Raw genomic sequence first — 20,900 nt, forward strand, 5'->3', positions numbered from 1 at the left:
GCCAGGGCTCCTTTCAACTCAGCCCGGGAGCCCAGGATCATTGCACAGGTAGGGGCAAACCTGTTAATTTCTTAATAGATACAGGGGCTACACATTCAGTCCTAACTGAGCCTCTGGGTGCACTAACAACTAAAAATGTCTCAGTTCAAGGAGTGACAGGTCAGACTGTCCTCTATCCTTGGACCACTAACAAAACTGTAAATCTTGGAAAGGACACTGTTACACACTCTTTTTAGTTCTTTTTTTTTTATTTTTGTTACAGATGTTTCTCCTTTTTCTCCCACTGATCCCCCCACACACACACACACCCTGTCCCCAACACACTCTTTCTTAGTTATGCCTGAATGTCTGTATCCACTGTTGGGGCGTGATCTCCTCTGAAAGTTACAAGCTATAATATCATTTATTGGAGAAGAAGCAAACTTTACTGTAAACCCAGAACATTAGGATTGACTCCCAATTTCCCCTTCAAAGATACTTGTAACCTGCCCTTTGTTGGAGGAATATCTTTTACAGGAAGAAACCCCAGGCCCTCCAGAAACAAACCCTGAGGCATCAACTTACATGAAGGAATTACAACATCTCTTCCCTTATGTCTGGGCTGAAAACAATCCTCCCAGACTAGCTGGCCACCAGTCACCAATTGTGTTTCAACTGCTTGCCATGGTGACTCCAGTCAGGTTAAGACAATACTCCATGAATCATGAAGCAAAGAAGGGCATTGCTCCTCATATTCATCAGTTCTGGGAGGCTGGGATTCTGGTTCCCTGTCAATCATCCTGGAATACACCCTTACTTCCAGTGTTGAAACCTGGCACCAAAGACTTTAGGCTGGTACAAAATTTGAGAGAAGTAAACAAATGGATTGAGACCATACTCCCAATGGTCCCAAATCCCTATACCCTATTGAGCCTACTTCCACCAGAACACCTGTTCTATGCAGTTCTGGATTTAAAGGATGCCTTCTTCAGTATCCCTTTAGCCCCTGTTAGCCAGCCTATCTTTGCATTTGAGTAAACGGACCCTGAAGAGGGATTTTCGAGGCAATTAACCAGGACAAGGCTGCCCCAGGGCTTTAAGAACTCTTCTACTCTATTTCATGAGGCTCTCAGTTCTGACTTACAGGCCTTCAGACAATAGCACCCTGAATGTACCCTACACTCCAATATGTAGATGACATTCTCCCAGCGGCAAAAAACAAGGAGAACTTTCAGAGAGGTACTGAGTACCTCCTGGGCACTTTACAGACATTAGGGTACCTGGTCTCGGCCAAAAAGTCTCAACTATGTTCCCCGGAGGTTACTTACCTGGGATATAAAATCAGCAAAGGCCAACAGACTCTATCCTCTAGCCGCATAGAGGCAATTTTGAGGATCCTGGCCCCACAAACCGAGAAACAGGTCTGGGAATTCCTAGGGGCAGTAGGATACTGCCGCCTGTGGATCCCAGGATTCCCAGCCATTGCTAAGCCATTGTATACATGTACAGGAGGAACACTAACTTTGACTTGGACTGAGACAGAACAGAAGGCCTTCGAGACCTTAAAAATGGCCCTAATTTCAGCACCCGGTCTTTCCCTACGGGATATCACAAAACCATTCCATTTGTATATAAGCAACGCTAGAGGCATAGCAAAGGGAGTCCTCACTCAAAACTTGGGACCCTGAAAGAGACCGATAGCCCACTTGTCCAAGAGACTAGATCCTGTAGCCACCGGACGGCTGGCCTGCCTCAGAGCAATGGCAGCCACTGCACTCCTAGTAGAGGGGCAGACAAGGAAACTCCAGGGCAAGAGTTAGCTTTAACTGCACCCCCTGCGGTTGAAGCCCTTCTCTGGAGTGCTCCGGAGCACTGGATGTCAAACACCCGAGTCACCCAGCTCCAGGCGCTCCTCCTGGATCAACCCCACTTCAAATTCCACAAAATGCTGGCCATCAGCCATGCCAGCCTGCTCCCTGACAATGACCCAGAGGAACTCTACACAACTGCCTGGAGGTAATTGATACCATGCAGACAGCCCGGCCAGACCTCAAGGATGTCCCGCTGCCATCATCAGATGAGGTATTGTTCACAGATAGGAGCAGCTAAACCCAAGAAGGAATCAGGTGTGCTGGGGCAGCAGTAGTAACTCTGGACCATGTCATTTGGTCTCAGGCATTAAGTAGGGAAACTTCAGCCCAAAGGGCTAAACTCATAGCCTGATCCAGGCCCTACGCTGGGGAAAGAATAAATCAATAATTATCTATACAGACAGTAGATATGCCTTTGCTACAGTACATGTGCATAGTGCCATTTATCGGGAATGAGGACTTCTGACCTCAGCCGGGAAGGATATTGAAAATAAGGAAGAAATTCTTGCCTTATTAGGTGCAATTTGGCTACTAAGGCTGTAGCTATAGTACATTGTAAAGGACATCAAAAGGGGAACTCCATAGAGGCACAGGGAAACCACGCTGCTGACCAGGAGGCTCGAGAAGTAGCCCTAAAACCAGTGGGGACTCTCCAGATATTAGTTGCCATGCCAAATCCAAGTTTGCCTTCAACTCCTACTTACACTAGGTCAGAAAATGACTTGGCCAAGCAGAAACAAGCCACAAAGGAAAACAGTGGATGGCGGATACTATCTGATGGGCAGTTTTTGGTCCCAGAGGCTATAGGGAGGACTTCAGTTAATCAGCTGCACCAAACCACTCATTTAGGCCACACCAAGCTTACTGAACTCCTGAGAGGCGGGTTACTTCATACCCAATTTAGACAAAACAGTAGATAGCACTGTGTCCGGGTGCACGATCTGTGCCCAGGTCAATGCTAAGCAGGGTAGAAAAGCTCCCCTGAGAATCTGGGCTCGGGGAGCCTCCCCAGGGGAAACATTGGGAAGCAGATTTTACAGGAGTTAAGACCCCAGCATCAAGACATAAATACCTCCTGGTTTACTTAGACACTTTCTCTGGGTGGGTTGAGGCTTACCCTACTAAAACAAAGACAGCCACCATTGTAGTTAAGAAATTACTCTAGGAAATTTTTCTTAGATTTGGGTTACCTGTGACTCTAGGTTCAGACAATGCCCCACCTTTATAGCAAGAATATCACAGGACCTAGCCAAGGTCCTGAATATTAATTGGAAACTCCATTGTGCCTACCGGCCCCAAAGCTCAGGGCAGGTACAGCCCATGAACAGAACTTTAAAGGAAACCTTAACCAGATTTACTTTAGAAACCGGTGAAAACTGGACCACTCTGCTTCCCCTCGCCCTCTTACGGGCGAGGTGCACTCCATACCAAGAAGGGTTTTCTCCGTATGAAATGATGTATGGTAGGCCTCCTCCTGTTCTTCCCAAGCTCAGGGAAGAATTGAAAGCTGAAATTCACAACTGCTCCTTACTCAAGTTCTGGTAGGCCCTGCAGTTCGCTCAGAAGGCCGCCCATAAGCACGTCCGTGACGCCCTGCCTGTGCCCACTCGGACCTTGTTCACCCCTTCCAGCGAGGGACTCTGTGTGGGTAAAGAAGTCCACCACCAAGGGACTAACTCCAGCTTGGAAGGAACCATATACTGTCATCCTACCACCTCTAAGGCAGTGAAAGTTGACAGCATTCTAACCTGGTTATATCACTCTCGGCTGAAGGCAGAAAAGACAACATGGACAGAAGAGACTCAGGACCCTCTAAAGATAAGACTCATGAGTTTATCAGGACTTTGATTTATGTCTGTTCAGGGGAATCCTTATAGACCTGGACCCCAATGGAACTAGGAACTTAGAAATGGTCCTACAGAATAAGACAGAATTAGACCTCTTATTTCTTAAGGAAGAAGGATTATGTGTCACACTGGGAGAAAAAAATGCTGTTTTTATGCAAGTGATTCAGGGATTATTCAAGAAAGTTTATCTCTATTTAGGAAAAAATATTGAGGAACAAGAAAGAAAAAGGCAATAATCTGAAAATTGGTTTACAACTCTATTATCCACCATTGCCGGCCCTCTCACTATATTATGTTTACTCCTAGCCTTTGGCCCATGTCTAATAAATCCCACTTCTAGAAATATACCCTAAGAAGCCTGAAACACCAATCACAAAGAATATATGTACCCCCATGTTTGTAGCAGCACTATTTACAATAGCTAAGATCTGGAAACAGCCCAAATGTCCATCAGTAGATGAATGGATAAAAAAGCTGTGGTACATATACACAATGGAGTACTATGCAGCTGTAAGAAAGAAAGACCTCTTATCCTTTGAGACTACATGGAAGGACCTGGAAAGTATCATCCTAAGTGAAACAAGCCAAACAGAGAAAGACAAATACCATATTATCTCACTTATTTGTGGAATATAATGAACATAACAGTCTGAGGAATGAGGTAGTCCCAGAGACGTGGAAGTGGGGTACAGATTGACAGTCCCCAGGAGAGGGGGTGGTGGGGGAGAGATAAACCACAGAACTTATATGCATGTATGCATGAACAATGGACATGGACAACAAAGCTGGGGACAGGGCGGGGAGGGATGGGGAGGAAGGAATCAGTGGGGGAAAAAGAAGAAACATCTGTAACAAAAATAAATTAATTAATTTAAAATAAAATAAAAACTAAATTGAGTCAATGATTTGACTTGTCAGGAAAACCAGGGAGGAATGACCTGGGCCCTAAGGCTAAGGCGACTAGATTCCATTCTTATGTAGGCTCTTGGCTAAGGCGACTAAACAACTCCATTTTTATCATCAATGGACCTTCCTCAATATTGTTCCAATAATAGGTTAATTACCCCTAGAAGTAAAGAAATTTTGCCTAAGATTATAGTTGCCCGACATGTTGGGAGGCTTTTGCAGTTTCCAGTATTGGTATTTGCAGGCATTTACAGTTTCTGAGTACCCGTAACTGCAGGCATTTGCAGGTATTCATGTGCCAGGAGAATATGCTAATTTTGACTTCTGTAATCGCTGCCATGCCCACTATTGTATCGATCCTCCATCCTTGGAGGGAGGGAGGGAAAGAAGGATGGGGCTTCTGTCTTTAGAATCAGACAAGCAAGAAGAATCGTGGCTGCTGATCTGCGGGGAGACTGTGCCCTCTGCAGTCCGCCAGTGAGAACAAAGCGCTCCTTTACAATTTGGCCGTGTGTCTCTGGTTATCTCGCTGACACACTCTAACACAGTTAGGATATAGAAAGCAACAAGAGATCATCACACTTGCACCACTCTCATTCAACATAGTACTGGAAGTCCTAGCCACAGTGATCAGAAAAGAATAAAAGAGTGGGGTGCGGAGGGGGTGCCAATGGAGTAAAAAAGGAGAAACACCTGTAACAAAAAAAATAAATTAAAAAAATTTTTAAAAAAAGAATAAAAGATATAAGGTATCCAAATTGGAAAAGAGGAAGTAAAATTATCATTATTCACAGATGACATGATATTGTATATAGAAAACCCTAAGACTCCACAAGAAAAAAAAAAAAAAAAAAAACCTACTAGATTTAAGAAATGAATTCAACAAAGTAGCAGGACACAAAATCAACATCCAGAAAGAAATGGCATTTTTATACACCAATAATGAACTCTCAGAACGATAAATTAAAGAAAAAAATACTCCATTTACCACTGCAAGACAAAAAAAAAAAAAAAAAAAAGATACTTAGAAATAAACTTAACCAAGGAGGTAAAAAACCTGTACTTGGAAAACTATAGAACACTGAAAAAAGAAACAGAAGAAGATACAAACAAGTAGAAACATATAACATGTTCATGGATTGGAAGAATTAGCATCATTAAAATGTTCATACTACCCAAAGCAATCTATAAATTCAATGCAATCCCTATCAAAATACCAATGACATAATTCACATATCTAGACCAATCACCAAAGTTTATATGGAACCAAAAAAAAAAAAAGAACCTGAATAGCCACAGCAAAGTTGAGAAAGAAGAATAAAGTAGGAGGGATCACAATACCAGATATTAAACTATACTTAAAGCCATTGTAATCAAAACAGCCTGGTACTGGCACAAGAACAGGCATATAGATCAATGGAATAGAACAGAAACCCCAGAAATTGACCCATACCATTACTGTCAATTAATATTTGACAAAGGAGGCAAGAACATACAAAAAATGGTATTGAGAAAACTGAATGGCAACATGCAAAAAAATGCAACCAGAACACTAACTTATACCATACACAAGAATAAATTTATAATGGGTAAAAGGTTTAAATGTAAGTCATAAAACCATAAAAATCCCAGAAGAAAACATAGGTAACAAAATTTCAGACATCTCATGTAGCAGAATTTTTATTGATACATCTCCTAGGGCAAAAGAAACAAAGGAAAAAAAATAAGTAAATGGGACTACATCAAACTAAAAAGCTTCTGCACAGCAAAAAAAAAAAAAAAATCCTCAAAATGAAAAGGGAACCTACAATATGAGAAAACATATTTGCCAATGAGACATCTGATAAGGAGTTAATTTCCAAAATATATAAAGAACTCATACAACTCCACAAAAAGAAGAAAAAATCAAATTAAAAATGGGCAAAGAACTGAATAGACACTTCTCCAAAGAGGACATACAGATGGCCAATAGACATGTGCAAAAATGCTCAACATCACTAATCATCAGAGAGGTGCAAATTAAAATCACAATGAGGTATCACCTCACAGGTGCCAGAATGGCTACCATCAACAAATCATCAAACAACAAGTGCTGGTGAGGATGTGGAGAAGAGGGAACACTAGTTCACTGCTGGTGGGGAAGATGCAGCCACTATGCAAGACAGTATGGAGTTTCCTCAAAGTAGTAAAAATGGAACTGTCATTTGATCCAGCAACCCCACTTCTAGGACTATATCCTAAGAACCTTAAAACATCAATCAGAAAGAATATATGTACCCAAGTTTATAGCAGCATTATTTACAATAGCTAAGATCTGGAAACAGCCCAAATGCACATCAGTAGATGAGTGGATATAAAAGTTGTAAGTTTACACAATATCATACTTTGCAGCTGTTTAAAAAAAAAGAAAAGAAAATCTTATCTTTTATGAAAGCATGGATGGACCTAGAGAGTATTATATTAAGTGAAATAAGCCAGTCAGAGAAAAACAAATACCACATGATCTCACTGATTTGTGGAAGCTAATGAACAAAATTAATTGACCAACAAAATATGTCCAGAGGCACGAAAACATGGAACAAACTAACATATCTCAGAGAGGTGGGGTTGGGAACAGGAAGAAATTAATCAAAGAACTTATATATTTATATGCATAGCCAATGGGCACAGACAACAGTGAAGGCCTGGGGTGGGGTAGGGCCTGGCCAGAGAGGGGCAAAGTTGGGGGAATGAGGGGGAATGAGGGCAATGGGGGACATCTCTAATACTGTCAACAAATACAAAATATATATTAGAAAAAGAGCAAGAGACCATTGCTCCAACCCTATTGCCAAAAAACTGCAAAAGCTGAGAAACTAAATCATGGTTTTATAACCAGTCAGAGATTGATGACAAGGAAACCAAAATAAACTGAAAAAAATAGAAAGTAATGAGTTGCTTCCATCTCTGGGAAGAGAAGGAGTGCAGCCTTAACAGTGTTTAGGGGAAATCAACTAAATTTTTAAAAAGCCTTCTGTGGAGCCCCAGCCAAGAATGGGTCTGCACCTACCCAAATCTAACATTTTCCCACAGGTTTCGACTGACTGAACAGGAAGGTATATACCAAAGATTGGTGGCATTGCAGGAGAGTTGAGAGGACACTCCTGACATGTTCTCCAGCAACCTTAAAAGGCAGCAATTAGGCAATGAAACTCGAAGATTACCAGAAACTGAGCAGAGCTCAGACACCAAGTACTACTGAAAGGAAAGTCCTGATGTTTCCAAAAACAACAACAACACACAAATTAAATCAGAGGTGTATTGAATTTAACTAAAGCTACAACAAAGTCCAAATTCAACTCAATACATAGATTGTCTTAGTATCCCATACTTTCTGCCAGAAGAAAATTCATCATATTATTTAATTCAATATCTACTATTTTCTTAAACAGTGTCTGGCCATACAATCAAACTATGTAAGACATAGGAAGAAGCAAGAAAATGTGATTCATGGCCAAGAAAGAAAAACTCTGAATATAATAAGCACATTAAGAGTTATTGCAGATTATAAAATATTCCATAACTATAAGATAGTGATTTTAAAGTATAATAAATGTTGAAAAGAGATAGTGGGAAAGATAGACAGCTGATATAGATTATGGCTTACTTCTCATCAGAAACAATAAAAGAGCTAGTGGAAAAGATTAAAAAAAAGGGGGGGGGTGTTTTAAAGTGCTATAAGAAAAAAAATGCCAACCTAGAACTCCATATACAGCAATATTATCTTTCAAAAGTGAAGATGGAATAGACACTGTTATTAGTGGGAACCTGAGAAATTTTGTCTCCTAAAGACCTGTATAAGAAAGACCTGTATAAAACGACAATGAGGTATCACCTCACACCTGTCAGAATAGCCACCATCAACAAATCATCAAACAACAAGTGTTGGTGAGGGTGTGGAGAAAAGGGGACTCTAGTACACTGCTGGTGGGAATGCAGACTGGTGCAGCCACTATGGAAAACAATGTGGTGTTACCTCAAAAAATTAAAAATTGAACTGCCATTTGACCCAGTGATCCTACTTCTAGGAATATACCCTAAGAAGCCTGAAACACCTATCACAAAGAATATGTGCCCCCCCCCCTCATGTTCATAGCAGCACTATTTTCAATAGCTAAGATCTGGAAACAGCCCAAGTGTCCATCAGTAGACAAATGGATAAAGAAGCAGAGGTACATATACACAATGGAGTACTATGCAGCTGTAAGAAAGAAAGATCTCTTATCCTTTGAGACTACATGGAGGGACCCGGAAAGTATTATCCTAAGCGAAACAAGCCAAGCAGAGAAAGACAAATATCACGTGATTTCATTTATTTGTGGAATATAATGAACATAACAGTCTGAGAAATGGGGTAGTCCCAGATATGTGGAAGTGGGGTACAGACTGACAATCCCCAGAGGAGGAGGTGGTGGGGGGAGATAAACCACAGAACTTATATGCATGTGTGCATGAACAATGGACATGGACAGCAAAGCTGGGGACAGGGCAGGAAGGGAGAGGGAGGGGGTATCAGTGGGGGAAAAGGAGAAACATCTGTAACAAAAATAAATTAATTAATTAAATTAAAAACAAAAAAGACCTGTATCAGTTTTTCTCTTCTGTAGCACTGCCCGCCCTCGCCTGAGACCGAGCCCACTTTTCTACCTCCACCCCACTGTCAAGAGGCCGCGCCGCTGCGGCCTGGCCTGCAAGTGCTGCAGGTGGACCCTGCCCCTGCTCCTGCTCCGCGCACTTTGACATCTTCGCGCTGGCTGGCCGGGGCTGGCTGCAGCTGATTAACCACATCCAGACATCCTCGCTGTGGTGTCCATGCTTCCACGAGGGCGGCTGCGAGAGCCTCATGAACTCTGCATGGGGAAGGGCAGCCACCACCACGCTCTTCTGTGATTTTATCATCCTGGTGATCTGCTTCATCCTCTCCTTCTTTGCCCTCTGCCGACCGCAAATGCTTGTCTACCTGAGAGTGATGGGAGGCCTCCTGGCCTGGTGGTTGTGTTCCAGATCAGCTTCCTGGTGGTTGACCCAGTGAAGTACACCCAGACCTTCACCCTTCATCTCAGCCCCACTGTCAGTTACATCTATTACTGGACCTATGGCTCTGGGTTGCCGGCACAGATATCCCGATCGGCTGGCTATGCCTTCTTCTCCTATTGCCGCCCCAACTATGACGACCACCTCCTGGGCAGTGCCAAGCCCAGGGACTTCTACACATCTGCCTAAGGTGGGGATGGATTCCTGCTGCCAGAATGGATTCCAGAGGAAGAAACTGTTTTTTCCCAGAGTACTTTGTAATTATGGGGGGGGGGGGGGCATGTTCATATCATTAGACAAGTCCAAGTGCTAAACTAATTTGGGAGAAAATATTTCTTAAATGGTGTTATAGTTTCATATTCATCTTTTTATTTTATTTCATTTTATTTCATTTTAGAGAGAAAGGAAGGGGGAGAGAGAGAGAAACATCCATGAGCCTGCAACCCCAGCATGTGCCCTGACCGGAATCCAACCTGACCTCTCAGTCCATGGGACAACCCTCAATCTACTGAGCCACACTGGCTGGGCAGTTTCTTATTCATCTTTTATATATGTTTTATAAAGTTGAATAAAACTTACTTCATTTAACTAATTACTTATAATACATAGTATTTCCATAATATCTGTCCATACAGGTTATACTGCACTTATAAAAGAATATGAAACTTACCATTATATAAAGTAAAAGTGAGAAGGCTTCAAAGATTTAAGTAATCTGATGAAGTGTCTATTTTTCCCAGATTAAATGGACTGGGTCTATTCAGGGAAAAGAAGAAGAGGGAAATGTTGGTGAAAATTGTCAGTGATTAAATATTCTAAAAGAAATGTATATTTTCCAACCTTTAGCTACTTAAAAAAGTAAAATCGTTTCCTAAATGAATAGCATTTGTGAGAATTTCTAATTAATATCCCAAATAATTGATTTTTTGCTAAACATCTCATTAACTTGATATGTCATTTAGGAAAGTATTATTTCATGGACAAAACTTGTTTTAGTAGTAAAGCCTTCTTAAGCAGGGAAATGCTAAAACGAAATTATCTCTTTTAAAGTGGTTTGTAGGACCCTGCCGGTGTTGCTTAGTGGTTGAGCATCAACCACACACCAAGAGGTCTCGAAGTTGGATTCCCAGTCAAGGCACATTCCCAGGTTGTGGGCTAGATCCCCAGAAGGGGGCGTGCAGGAGGCGGCCAAGCAGTGTTCTTTCTCATCCATGTCTCTCTCTCTCTCTCTCTCCCCGTCTCCATCTCCCTTCCTCTCACTCTCTAAAATCAATAAAGAAAAAAAAATTGTTTTAATAAAGTAGTTTGTAGGGTTAGGGTGTGAGAAAATATGTTAATCTGTACTGTTTTGTGTCTATATGTTCAGGACCAGAGTAGATGGAGTTGAAAGATGTACTGGGTCTAATTCATCATAACAGAGATACAATTAGGTTGTGCAATAAAGCATTAGGAAGACCATTCCTATTATAAAAGTAACATTGAAACAACTTTAGGAGAAGAAATGGTTTGAATTTTTTCATCTCAATTGACCAGGCTCTACTCATATAGACACAGCTTCCGAGACTGCAGTTTTAAGCAAAAACTAATGTATAGTTAAAAACCTGGTCTTCCTTGGTAAACTGATTTAAAATATCTGATGTAAAACATGCAACAGGAGAATTCAGGGATGTAAGATCTCTAAATTGTAATATATGATATAGCTCATGAATTTTTCTTTTTTTTTTTACCATTTGTACTTACATAATGAAAACCAATTCATTTGTTATATCAAATTGTTTTGCAAGTTTCAGAATAAGCAATTGTAGTTTTTATTATGAATTTTTCCCAATAAGCCAGATGTTCTACAAGATGAAGGAAGAGGAGGAGGAGGAGGAGGAGGAGGAGGAGGAGGAGGAGGAAATTTTCTGGCAAATGGATGACTGCATATAAAGGACAAATGCGGATTGGAATTCCGGTCAAGATGGCGGGTAGGTAAACGCGGTATCGCGTCCTCCCACAAACACATCAAAGTTACAACTAAACTACAGAACAACCATTCAAAACCGCCTGAAATCAAGCTGAATGGAAGTCCTACAACTACGGAATTAAAGCAGCAGCCACATCGAGACTGGTAGGAGGGGCGGAGGTGGACGGGCTGGTCCCGCACCCAATGTGGTGAATAAAAATCAGGAGGACACCTCAACTGGGAAGGTCCTCCCTGAGGACTGAGGAGTCCCCGTCCCACACCAGATGCCCCACTTAGGGTTCCAGTGCCAGGAAGAGAATCCCCATAACTTCTGGCTGGAAAAACCAGCGGGAACTGAGGCTCAGGGAAGCTGATGCAGCTGGAACCCCAGGCAGTTCCTCTTAAAGAGCCCGCGCACAGACTTATCGGACTCTCTCCCTCTAAGCTTGAGGGGAGGCAGCTCGAGGGGCACCAGAGACATACAGGGAAGAACTGAGCTGTTTGGCACTGGAGCGAGGGCTGGAGAGGGGGCTTTCTCGGGGACAAACGTGCTGTCAGAGGCCTTTGTTCCTTTGGTGAGCCCTTCCCAGGGGCGGCAGACAGTCGCTATATCTGGGACTCCAGCGACCTGCCCTGCTGACTCCCTGAGGCCCCACCCCACCGCACCACACACAACTTTCAGGCCCACCCAAGCTGTTGCCAGTTGCTTAACCATAGGACTGGCCTATCTTGGATCCTGCTTCAGGTTTTCCTAAATTCTTTCAAACAAGCAGCATCTGGTCTCAGTGAGCCCCATACCTCTTAAGCAATACATAGAAACAAACACAAGGAGGCAGCCAAAATGAGGAGACAAAGAAACAGGTCCCAAATGAAAGAACAGAACAAAACCCCAGGAAAAGAACTAAGCAAAATGGAGATAAGCAACCTAACAGATACTGAGTTCAAAATACTGCTTATAAGGATGCTCAATGAACTTAGTGAGAACGTCAGTGAACTTAGGGAGGGCCTCAAGAGCATAAAAAAGACCAGTTAGAAATCATGGATACACAGTTAGAATTGAAGGAGGCATTAACTGAAAGAAAGAATAATTTACACAGATTCAATAGTAGAGTAGGTAAAACCAAGAAGCAAACCATCGATTTGGAATATAAGGAAGCAAAAAACACTCAATCAGAACAGCAAAAAGAAAAAAGAATCCAAAAATTGAGGGTAGTGTAAGGAGCATCTGGGACAACTTCAAGCATGCCAAAATTCGCATCTTGAGGCTGCCAGAAGGAGAAGAGAGAGAACCAGAAATCGAAAACCTGTTTGAAACAATACTGGCAGAAAACTTCCCTAACTTGGTGAAGGAAACAGACATACAAGTCCAGGAAGCACAGAGAGTCCCAAACAAGATGAACCCCAAGAGGCTCTCACCAAGACACATCATCATCAAAATGCAAAAGGTTCAAGACAAAGAGAGAATCTTAAAAGCAGCAAGAGAAAAGCACTTGGTTACCTATAAGGGAGTTTCCATTAGACTGTCAGCTGATTTCTCAAAAGAAACTTTGCAGGCCAGAAGGGAGTGGCAAGAAATATTCAGAGTGATGAAAAGCAAGAACCTACAACCAAGATTACTATATCCTGCAAAGCTGTCATTTAGAATCAATGGCCACATAAAGACTTTCCCAGACAAGAAGAAGTTAAAGGAGGTCATCACCACCAAACCATCATTATATGAAATGTTGAAGGGTCTTTTTGAAGAAAAAGATAAAATATATGAACAAACCAAATGGCAATTAATACATATCTATTGACAATGGAATCTATAAACAAAATGAACAGAGAAAACAGAAACATTCTCATAGATACAGAGAACATTTTGTTGGTTGCCAGATGGGGGTGGGGGGGGATTGGGGGAATGGGTGAAAAAGGTGAAGGGATTAAGAAGTACAAATTCATTGCTAGACTGACAAAGATCAAAGGGAAAGGGGTTGGGGGATGGTAAGAAATAAACCAAAGAACTTATATGCATAACCAAAGGACACAGACAATAGTGTGGGAAAAGGCAGGAGGGGGGCGGGAGTGAAGAGGAGGGAGTCAATGGGGGAAAAATGAGGAACATCTGTAATACATTCTACAATAAAGATTTAAAATAAATAAATAAATAAATAAATAAATAAATAAATAAATAAATAATAAAGGACAATGCGCACAAAAAATATACATATTTAAATTTATTTAAAAGACTTGATTATGTAAAACAAAAATAATAACATCTGTAATTTGAGGTTTCTTATTCTTGTGAATAAGAAAACAGATCAGGAGAAGGAATAAAATGCTTACATTGTTTTAAGATTATTATACTTTTCACAAGGTAATAGGATATTATTGGAAGATACATTGTGATAAAATGATTATCATAATCTCTAATGCAAACACAAAAAGCAAATGTAGAGATATAGTTTAAAAGACAATCAAGGAGATAAAATAGGTCACTGTACTAAAAATTGCTCACTTCATCAAAAATAAGGCAAGATATACCCCATTCATGGATTAAAAGACTCAAAATTTGAAAAGTATTTTGTGTCTCTCCAAATGAAATGCAATCTTAACCAGATTTTACCAAAATTTACAAGTTGATTCTAAAATTTATATGAAAATGCAAAGAACCTAGAATTTCGAAACCAACATTGAAAAAAAAAAGGGACGAAATAAAAGACTTACATTGCCTGACAACGATATTACAGCTACAATAATTAAGAGGCTGTGATTGGCCCAAGCTTAGATGAAATAGGTCAATGGGACAGAACAGATTCCAGAAATAAACACACATATGGTCGATTCAATGGCAAAAGGAAAGTCTTTATTTAAAAAATAATTCTGAACTGAATGAACATATGAAAAAAATGGACCTCTACCTCCATGCAACCATACACAAAAATTAAATTAGGATGGATCATAGAACTAAATGTAAAAGCAAGATCCATGAAGCTTTTAGTAGAAAAAGTAGGTATATATCTTCATGACTTAGAGGTAGGAAAATTTTTCTTAAATCAAAACAAAAAGCATTAACCATAAAGGAAATAAATGATAATTTAGATTTTATTAAAAGAAAATATTTTGCTCATCAGAGACACCTTAAAAAATGACTAGTCAACCCACAGACAGAGGAAAACATTCACAATATATCTTTAAGAAAGAATTCATAGCTGCAATATATTTTTTAAAATCTACTACAAACCAATAATAAAAAGAAAAACAATCCCCTTTTTTGAATGGACAAAAGGCTTGAACAGGCACTTAATAAGATAAGATATGGGTATAGCCATATCACATGAAAAGGTGCTCAAATCATAAAGCATCAGGGAAAAGCAAATTAAAACCAAGCCCTGGCTGATTTGGCTCAGCGGTTAGAGCGTTGGCCTGCAGACCAGAGGGTCCTGGTTTTGGTCCCTGCTAAGAACGCATACCTCAGTTGTGGTTTGTCCCCATCCCAGTCGGGGTGGTGTGGGTGGCAGCCACTTGATGTGTCTCTCTCACATCGATGTTTCTCTCTCTCTCTTCCTCCATCTCTCCCTCCTGCTCTATCTGAAGATAAATGCAGAAATGTCCTCGGGTAAGGATTAAAAAAAAAATTAAAACCACAGTGAGGTATCACTTCACACCTCTTAGAGTGGCTACCGTCAAAGCAGTACACCAGCATCAAATGTTGACAAGGATGTGGAACAATTGATACCTTCATATGCATATTGCCAGTGGGAATGAAAAATTAGTATAACTTCTTTGAAGAACTGTTTGTGACACAATAATTTAACTTCTAAATATTTACTCAAGATAAATGAAAACATATCACAGAAGAAAAAACAACAACTTGCACATCCATGTTAAAAGCAGCTTTACTGATAAAAGTCAAATCTTGGAGATAATTCAAGTCTCCATCAACAGGACTATAAATAAACAAGTTATGATCAATTTATTTATTGGAATACTACTCAGTAGTAAAAGGAACACACAACTGATACTCAGAACAATGTGAATGAATCTCAAAACATAGTGAGAGAAAGAAGCCAAAAGAAAAAAAAATTATTCTACATGATTTTATGTATATGAAACTCTAAAAAAATCAAAAACAATATATAGTCAGAAAGTAGTAGATCAGTGTTTGCCTGGGGTCAGGGTGGAGGAGGCAGAATAAACTTGAGAAGGGCACATGAGAACATTTTGGGGCACAGAAGTGTTCTACATCTTGATTGTGGTCAATTTCACTGTTGTATACAACTGTCAAAACTCATTGAACTTAAGATCTGTGCAGTTTATCATGTATGTGAATTATACTTCAATGAAAAACAACCAAACACACAATTGATCAATTAAATCTATACTGTCCTTAAGAAAGTGGCAGAGATTTGTAACACCCTTTAAAAACTAGAGGTTGTAGCCCTGGCTGGTTTGGCTCTGCGGTTAGAGCATTGGCCTGAGGTCGAGAGAGACCCACCGGGTTCCGTTCCCGCTAAGGGCATGTACCTCGGTTGCGGTTTGTCCCCGGCCCTGTTTGGGTCACATGGGCAGCCACTCAATGTGTCCCTTTCACGTCGATGTTTCTCTCTCTCTCTCTCTCTCTCTCTCTCTGTCTTTCTCTCTCTCCCTCCCACTCTATCTGAACAAAAAATAAAAAAATGTTCTCGAGTGAGGATGAAAAAAAACAAAACTAGAGGTTGTAGGAGTGGTGGTCTTCAGCACGTTTCTATTGAAGTCTCACCTGCATGACCCCTACAATACTGATGAATCCTGAAGGATGACAGTGTATGCCTTTGAACCCAATCCAGTCACAGACCAATTGCATTTGTAGTGCCAGCTATGAAATATTTGCTAGAGCAGATTAACATCTTTTCAGATACATAATATGTAGCCAGTGGTCTGGCAAATGCATTCCTTCCAACCCTCTCAAGGAGTACCAGACACAATTCACATCCATGTGAGATGTACAACAGTACACATTTCTGGTCTTCCCCCAAGACTATATTAACCCTCCTGATCTCCGTCATGATATAGTCCAAAGAAGCCTGGGCCATCTGGACATTCAGTGTGACCTAACATTGGCCCACTATACCAACAACATCATGATAATTGGACCAGAGAACAAAAGTAGCTAGTATTTTGGTGCTTTAGTAAAGCACCTGAAGATTTTTAAGATTTCCATAGTCTGGGATATGCCAGGCTCATACATCAGGTTTTGGAGATGGCACATTTCACCCTTGTAAATATTACTTCAGCCCATTTACTGAGGGACATAGAAGGCTGACAGCTTCCAGAGAAGTAAAGTTATCTGTGGCAGGTTTAGGTGGTACTAATACTCCCCACCCCCGCCACTTAGGTCACATAACCCAGCAGAGTCTATAACACTAAAGGAATCTGTGATGAGAAAGAGATGCTGTGAGAATTTCTTTTTAAATCCTCACCCAAGGATGTTTTTATTGATTTTAGAGAGAGAAGAATGGAGAAAGAGAGAGGGAGAAACATCAGTGAGAGAAAGAAACATTGATTTGTTGCCTCCCTACGCACCCTGACTGGGAGTCGAATCCACAAACTTTTGGTGTACGGGATGATGCTTCAGCCAACTGAGCCGCCAGGGCCATGCTGTGTGAATTGTATGGCAGTTTCCATAGCGTTAGACACCTAGGGTTCTGGAGTATGATTGTGGCATATACAGAAGAGAATTAGCTACAGGGAACACAGAGGTGGTACATCAGAAATCAATCATGAGCAAGAGGGCACAGGCTAGTAATATCCAGGAATATTACAATGATGTCTCCCCCTCAGCTCACACCTATAGTAAGTGCCACCTTAGGCCCAGAGGTGAAAAAATGGCCGAGCTGAGTTCACAGATGGGTTGGCTCAGTATGTCTACAAGCTAAATATTGGCTGCTGTTGCATTATATCCTCATTCAGGGAAAGGGACGGTGTCTGAAGGAAAATGGTGACAGGAAATCCTCCCCAAAGACAGCCTTTGATGTGGGCTGCCCTGTGGAAGGATGTTCAAAGGCCCAGCACCCTTGTCTTAGTTCAGGACAACTCTGAGGAACTACACCAGCTCCATAGCACTCTGCGGGGTAGGGGAGACCTCTGTAATGACTGCATCACAATCCAGCTTCTCCATCTGCCCAATCCTTTGCTCATATCCTTGTTGACATTATTCCCAAGAGCACATCTCAATAATTTCCGTAATCTATCAACCAGGAAACCCAACCAGCAACAATTAATAAAAAGTATCGATGTAATAAAGATGAAAAGTTCTACAGTTTGGCCCTGGCTGGCTTTGCTCAGTGGTTAGAGTGTCGACCTTCAAACCTAAGAGTCATTGGTTCAATTCCCAGTCAAGGGCACATACCTTGGTTGCAGGTTTGATCCCCAGCCCCCATCGGGATTGTGCGGGAGGCAACCAATCCATGTATCTCTCTCACATCTTCCTCTCCCTCACTTTCTACCTCAAATCAATAAAAACATATTTTTTTAAAAGTTCCCCAGCTTAGAAAGTTTGTGAGAGGCAGGGAGTAATGTTAGCTCTGCTTGGAAATTCAAGTTACCCATTTTAATACTTATTTTCTTAGTTCTCTTGTTTCTGAGAGTGGAGACATTACCTTGAGCTCTCATCCAGACCTGGTGACAGTTGGAGTAGGACTGCCATCCCACTAACTGACAGCAGAGGGCGCTTTAGCCTGGACGGTGTGTGAACAAATGACTTTCTCTTTTTCTGCAGGAAATGGAGGGTAGCTCCCAAAAGACTAATGCTTGCTGGTGGAATTGCAAGTTCTCTTTAAAAATATAGATCTATATTTAAAGGCAAAAAAGGTAACTAATGTCCAATATTGTGGAGAAATCATATATAGTATAGAAACTGCCCGACTTAGAATATGTTACTCAAAGGGCAAATATTTCCCTTTCCTTTGTCATTTTTTTTTTAATTGGACCTCAGGTGCTCATAACTGCATTAATCATAATCTTCTATTCATAACACCCTGCCATCATTTCTACATAAAAATCTCTTTGATTTATTTGTTGTTTACTTGTTGGCTTGTTTGTTTTAATAATATAATAAGTGATTTGAAAACACCACTCAACAGAAAACTAAAATAATGACAATAACTTACATCCTCATGAGATGCTGATCCCGCCTGCCCCCACCCCATCTCCTACCTTGACCCTTGAATTTCTTGTTGCCTTGCTTTCCTTTTGATATAATTGTATTACACTTATATGTATTTATGAATAGCATATACCTTTGTTTGGGTTGGTTTTAAATTTATTTATTGAGTCTGGCCGGTGTGGCTTAGTGGACTGAGCATTGTCCTATGGACTGAGAGGTCCTGGTTCAATTCCTCGTCAGGGTATATGCCCAGGTTGTGGGCTCAATCCCCAGAAAGCGGTTTGCAGGAAGCATTCAATCAATATTTCTCTCTCACATTGATGTTTCTATCTCTCTAAAAAAGCCAAAAACAATATATTTTTTAAAAATAAAATAAAAAAGAGTAACTTGATCCACCTTTACTGTGTTATATTTCACAATTAAAATGGATTATTTAAAGGTATCATGCAGGATGTAATCTCTGGAAACTTTTCATTTAAAATTATATTCCTAAAATATATTTATCTATTTTGTTTATTGACATTTTCTCCTATTTTAAAGATGTGTTAACTTTGAGTAACACAAAAAATGCCATCCATTTCTGGAAATTCATCTGTAGACATTAGCCTTTTTTTATTTATTCCTTATATGTTTAAAATTTTTTTCTTTATTTCCTCTCTTTTCTCCCACAATATCCCTATTTTCTTTGCTCAGTATCATGTACATGCCTTGCTATTTGTTTTTCCAACAGTTTCAAGGAATCCTGGGTTTTCTTGTTTAGCCTCAGGATGTGGGGTGCTTGTTTTTCTAGAAAACCAGAACAGAGAAATTCAAAATGTTTTTAATATAATGCCACATTTGAATACCCCTGTATCTACACAGAAACCTTATTCTCATGGGTCCCTTGAGCCCACCTGAGGCCTTACACCAGTTGAGCTGTTTGTAAAGACTCATTCGGTTGGACATAAGAACTCTCCTGTGGTATTGAAAACATCCCTCAGAGAATACAGGCACTTCACACACCTGAAACAAGAGCCTGATACTTCGGAGAGACAATGGCAAAAATGAATCTCATGTGTATTCCAGATGGTTCTGAAAGATCACAAAAAGCATCCTGTCCCTAACCCCTTTTCAAAGCAACTCCAGTGAAAATGTCCTCCTATTCTCAGCTAAATACTAAAAGTTAAGTGGTTGAATAAACCCCCGAAATGTGACAGATTATCCTTATCCTTCCAACTTGCATGCGCATGTGAAGTTGTCCTGCAGGAAGACATTACTGACACCCCAACTATTAAGGTTACACTGACTTCTTCTTAGTGGATGAAATGACCAACAGATCTTCACAGAGGTGAATACGGACTGCAGGTTAAAGCAAACAAGCTGAGACCCACAGTGCTGGGGAGAACACAGATCCCAGCTCTGAGGAGCAACAACAGTGGATGGTGCTTCCACGTTCCTGCAGAAGCACAAAGAACTCAGTTCCATCATTCACAACAGCTTTTAAAAGAGCAAATATTTTCTATTCAATCTAAAGAAAATTATGTTTGTGAGACTAGAAAATTGTGTGGATGCAAATTCTCCAACCTAGCAATCATCTCTGATCCATTTCAATAAGCAAAGGTTTGGGGGAATTATTCACCTATGAATCATTTCCACTGCTTTTTATTTGCAGAATAGATTGAAACTGTATGAATGAGAGACCTTCAACTCCTATTAACATTTTTGAATGCAGTTGAGGCTCTCTAGAAATTAAAAGACAAACATTGGTAAATCAGTAAAAGAAAACATTATTTTATTTCACCTTGGGCACCGCCACCCACTGCCTATCTTCTCTCCATCCTTGGAAATTTTTCTTTTGAGCTGACCCAGCCAGAATATAGACAGCAGTAAGGAGGTGGGGGTGGGCATTGCAGCAAAAATGAGACTTCATGTCTGAGCAAAAATGAGACTTCATGGAGAAAGAAATGAAAAAAAAAGTCACTCCTTTAGCTGTATTGAAGGAATTATGTGGGGAACTGGTTATAGAGAAAGAGGCAGTTTGGAGAAATTAGAGGGTTAGGATATGGAAACCAGAGTCCACTGGGTTGAGTGTGCGTGTGTGTGCGCGTGCATGTGTGTAGCTGACAAATGACATAAGCTAACAAGGGACAACCAGTATGTGGCAATAGATCACT

The 20,900-nt window shown here is 40.7% G+C and overlaps 1 pseudogene; it reads left to right on the forward strand.

The window, feature by feature from the left end:
* Window positions 1-1,855: 1,855 nt before the first annotated feature.
* On the forward strand, window positions 1,856-9,865 carry LOC118619680 (annotated as a pseudogene).
* The last annotated feature ends 11,035 nt before the right edge of the window (window positions 9,866-20,900 follow it).

This window comes from Molossus molossus, unplaced genomic scaffold, assembly GCF_014108415.1.
Source record: "Molossus molossus isolate mMolMol1 unplaced genomic scaffold, mMolMol1.p scaffold_m16_p_7, whole genome shotgun sequence".
NCBI lineage: Eukaryota > Metazoa > Chordata > Mammalia > Chiroptera > Molossidae > Molossus > Molossus molossus.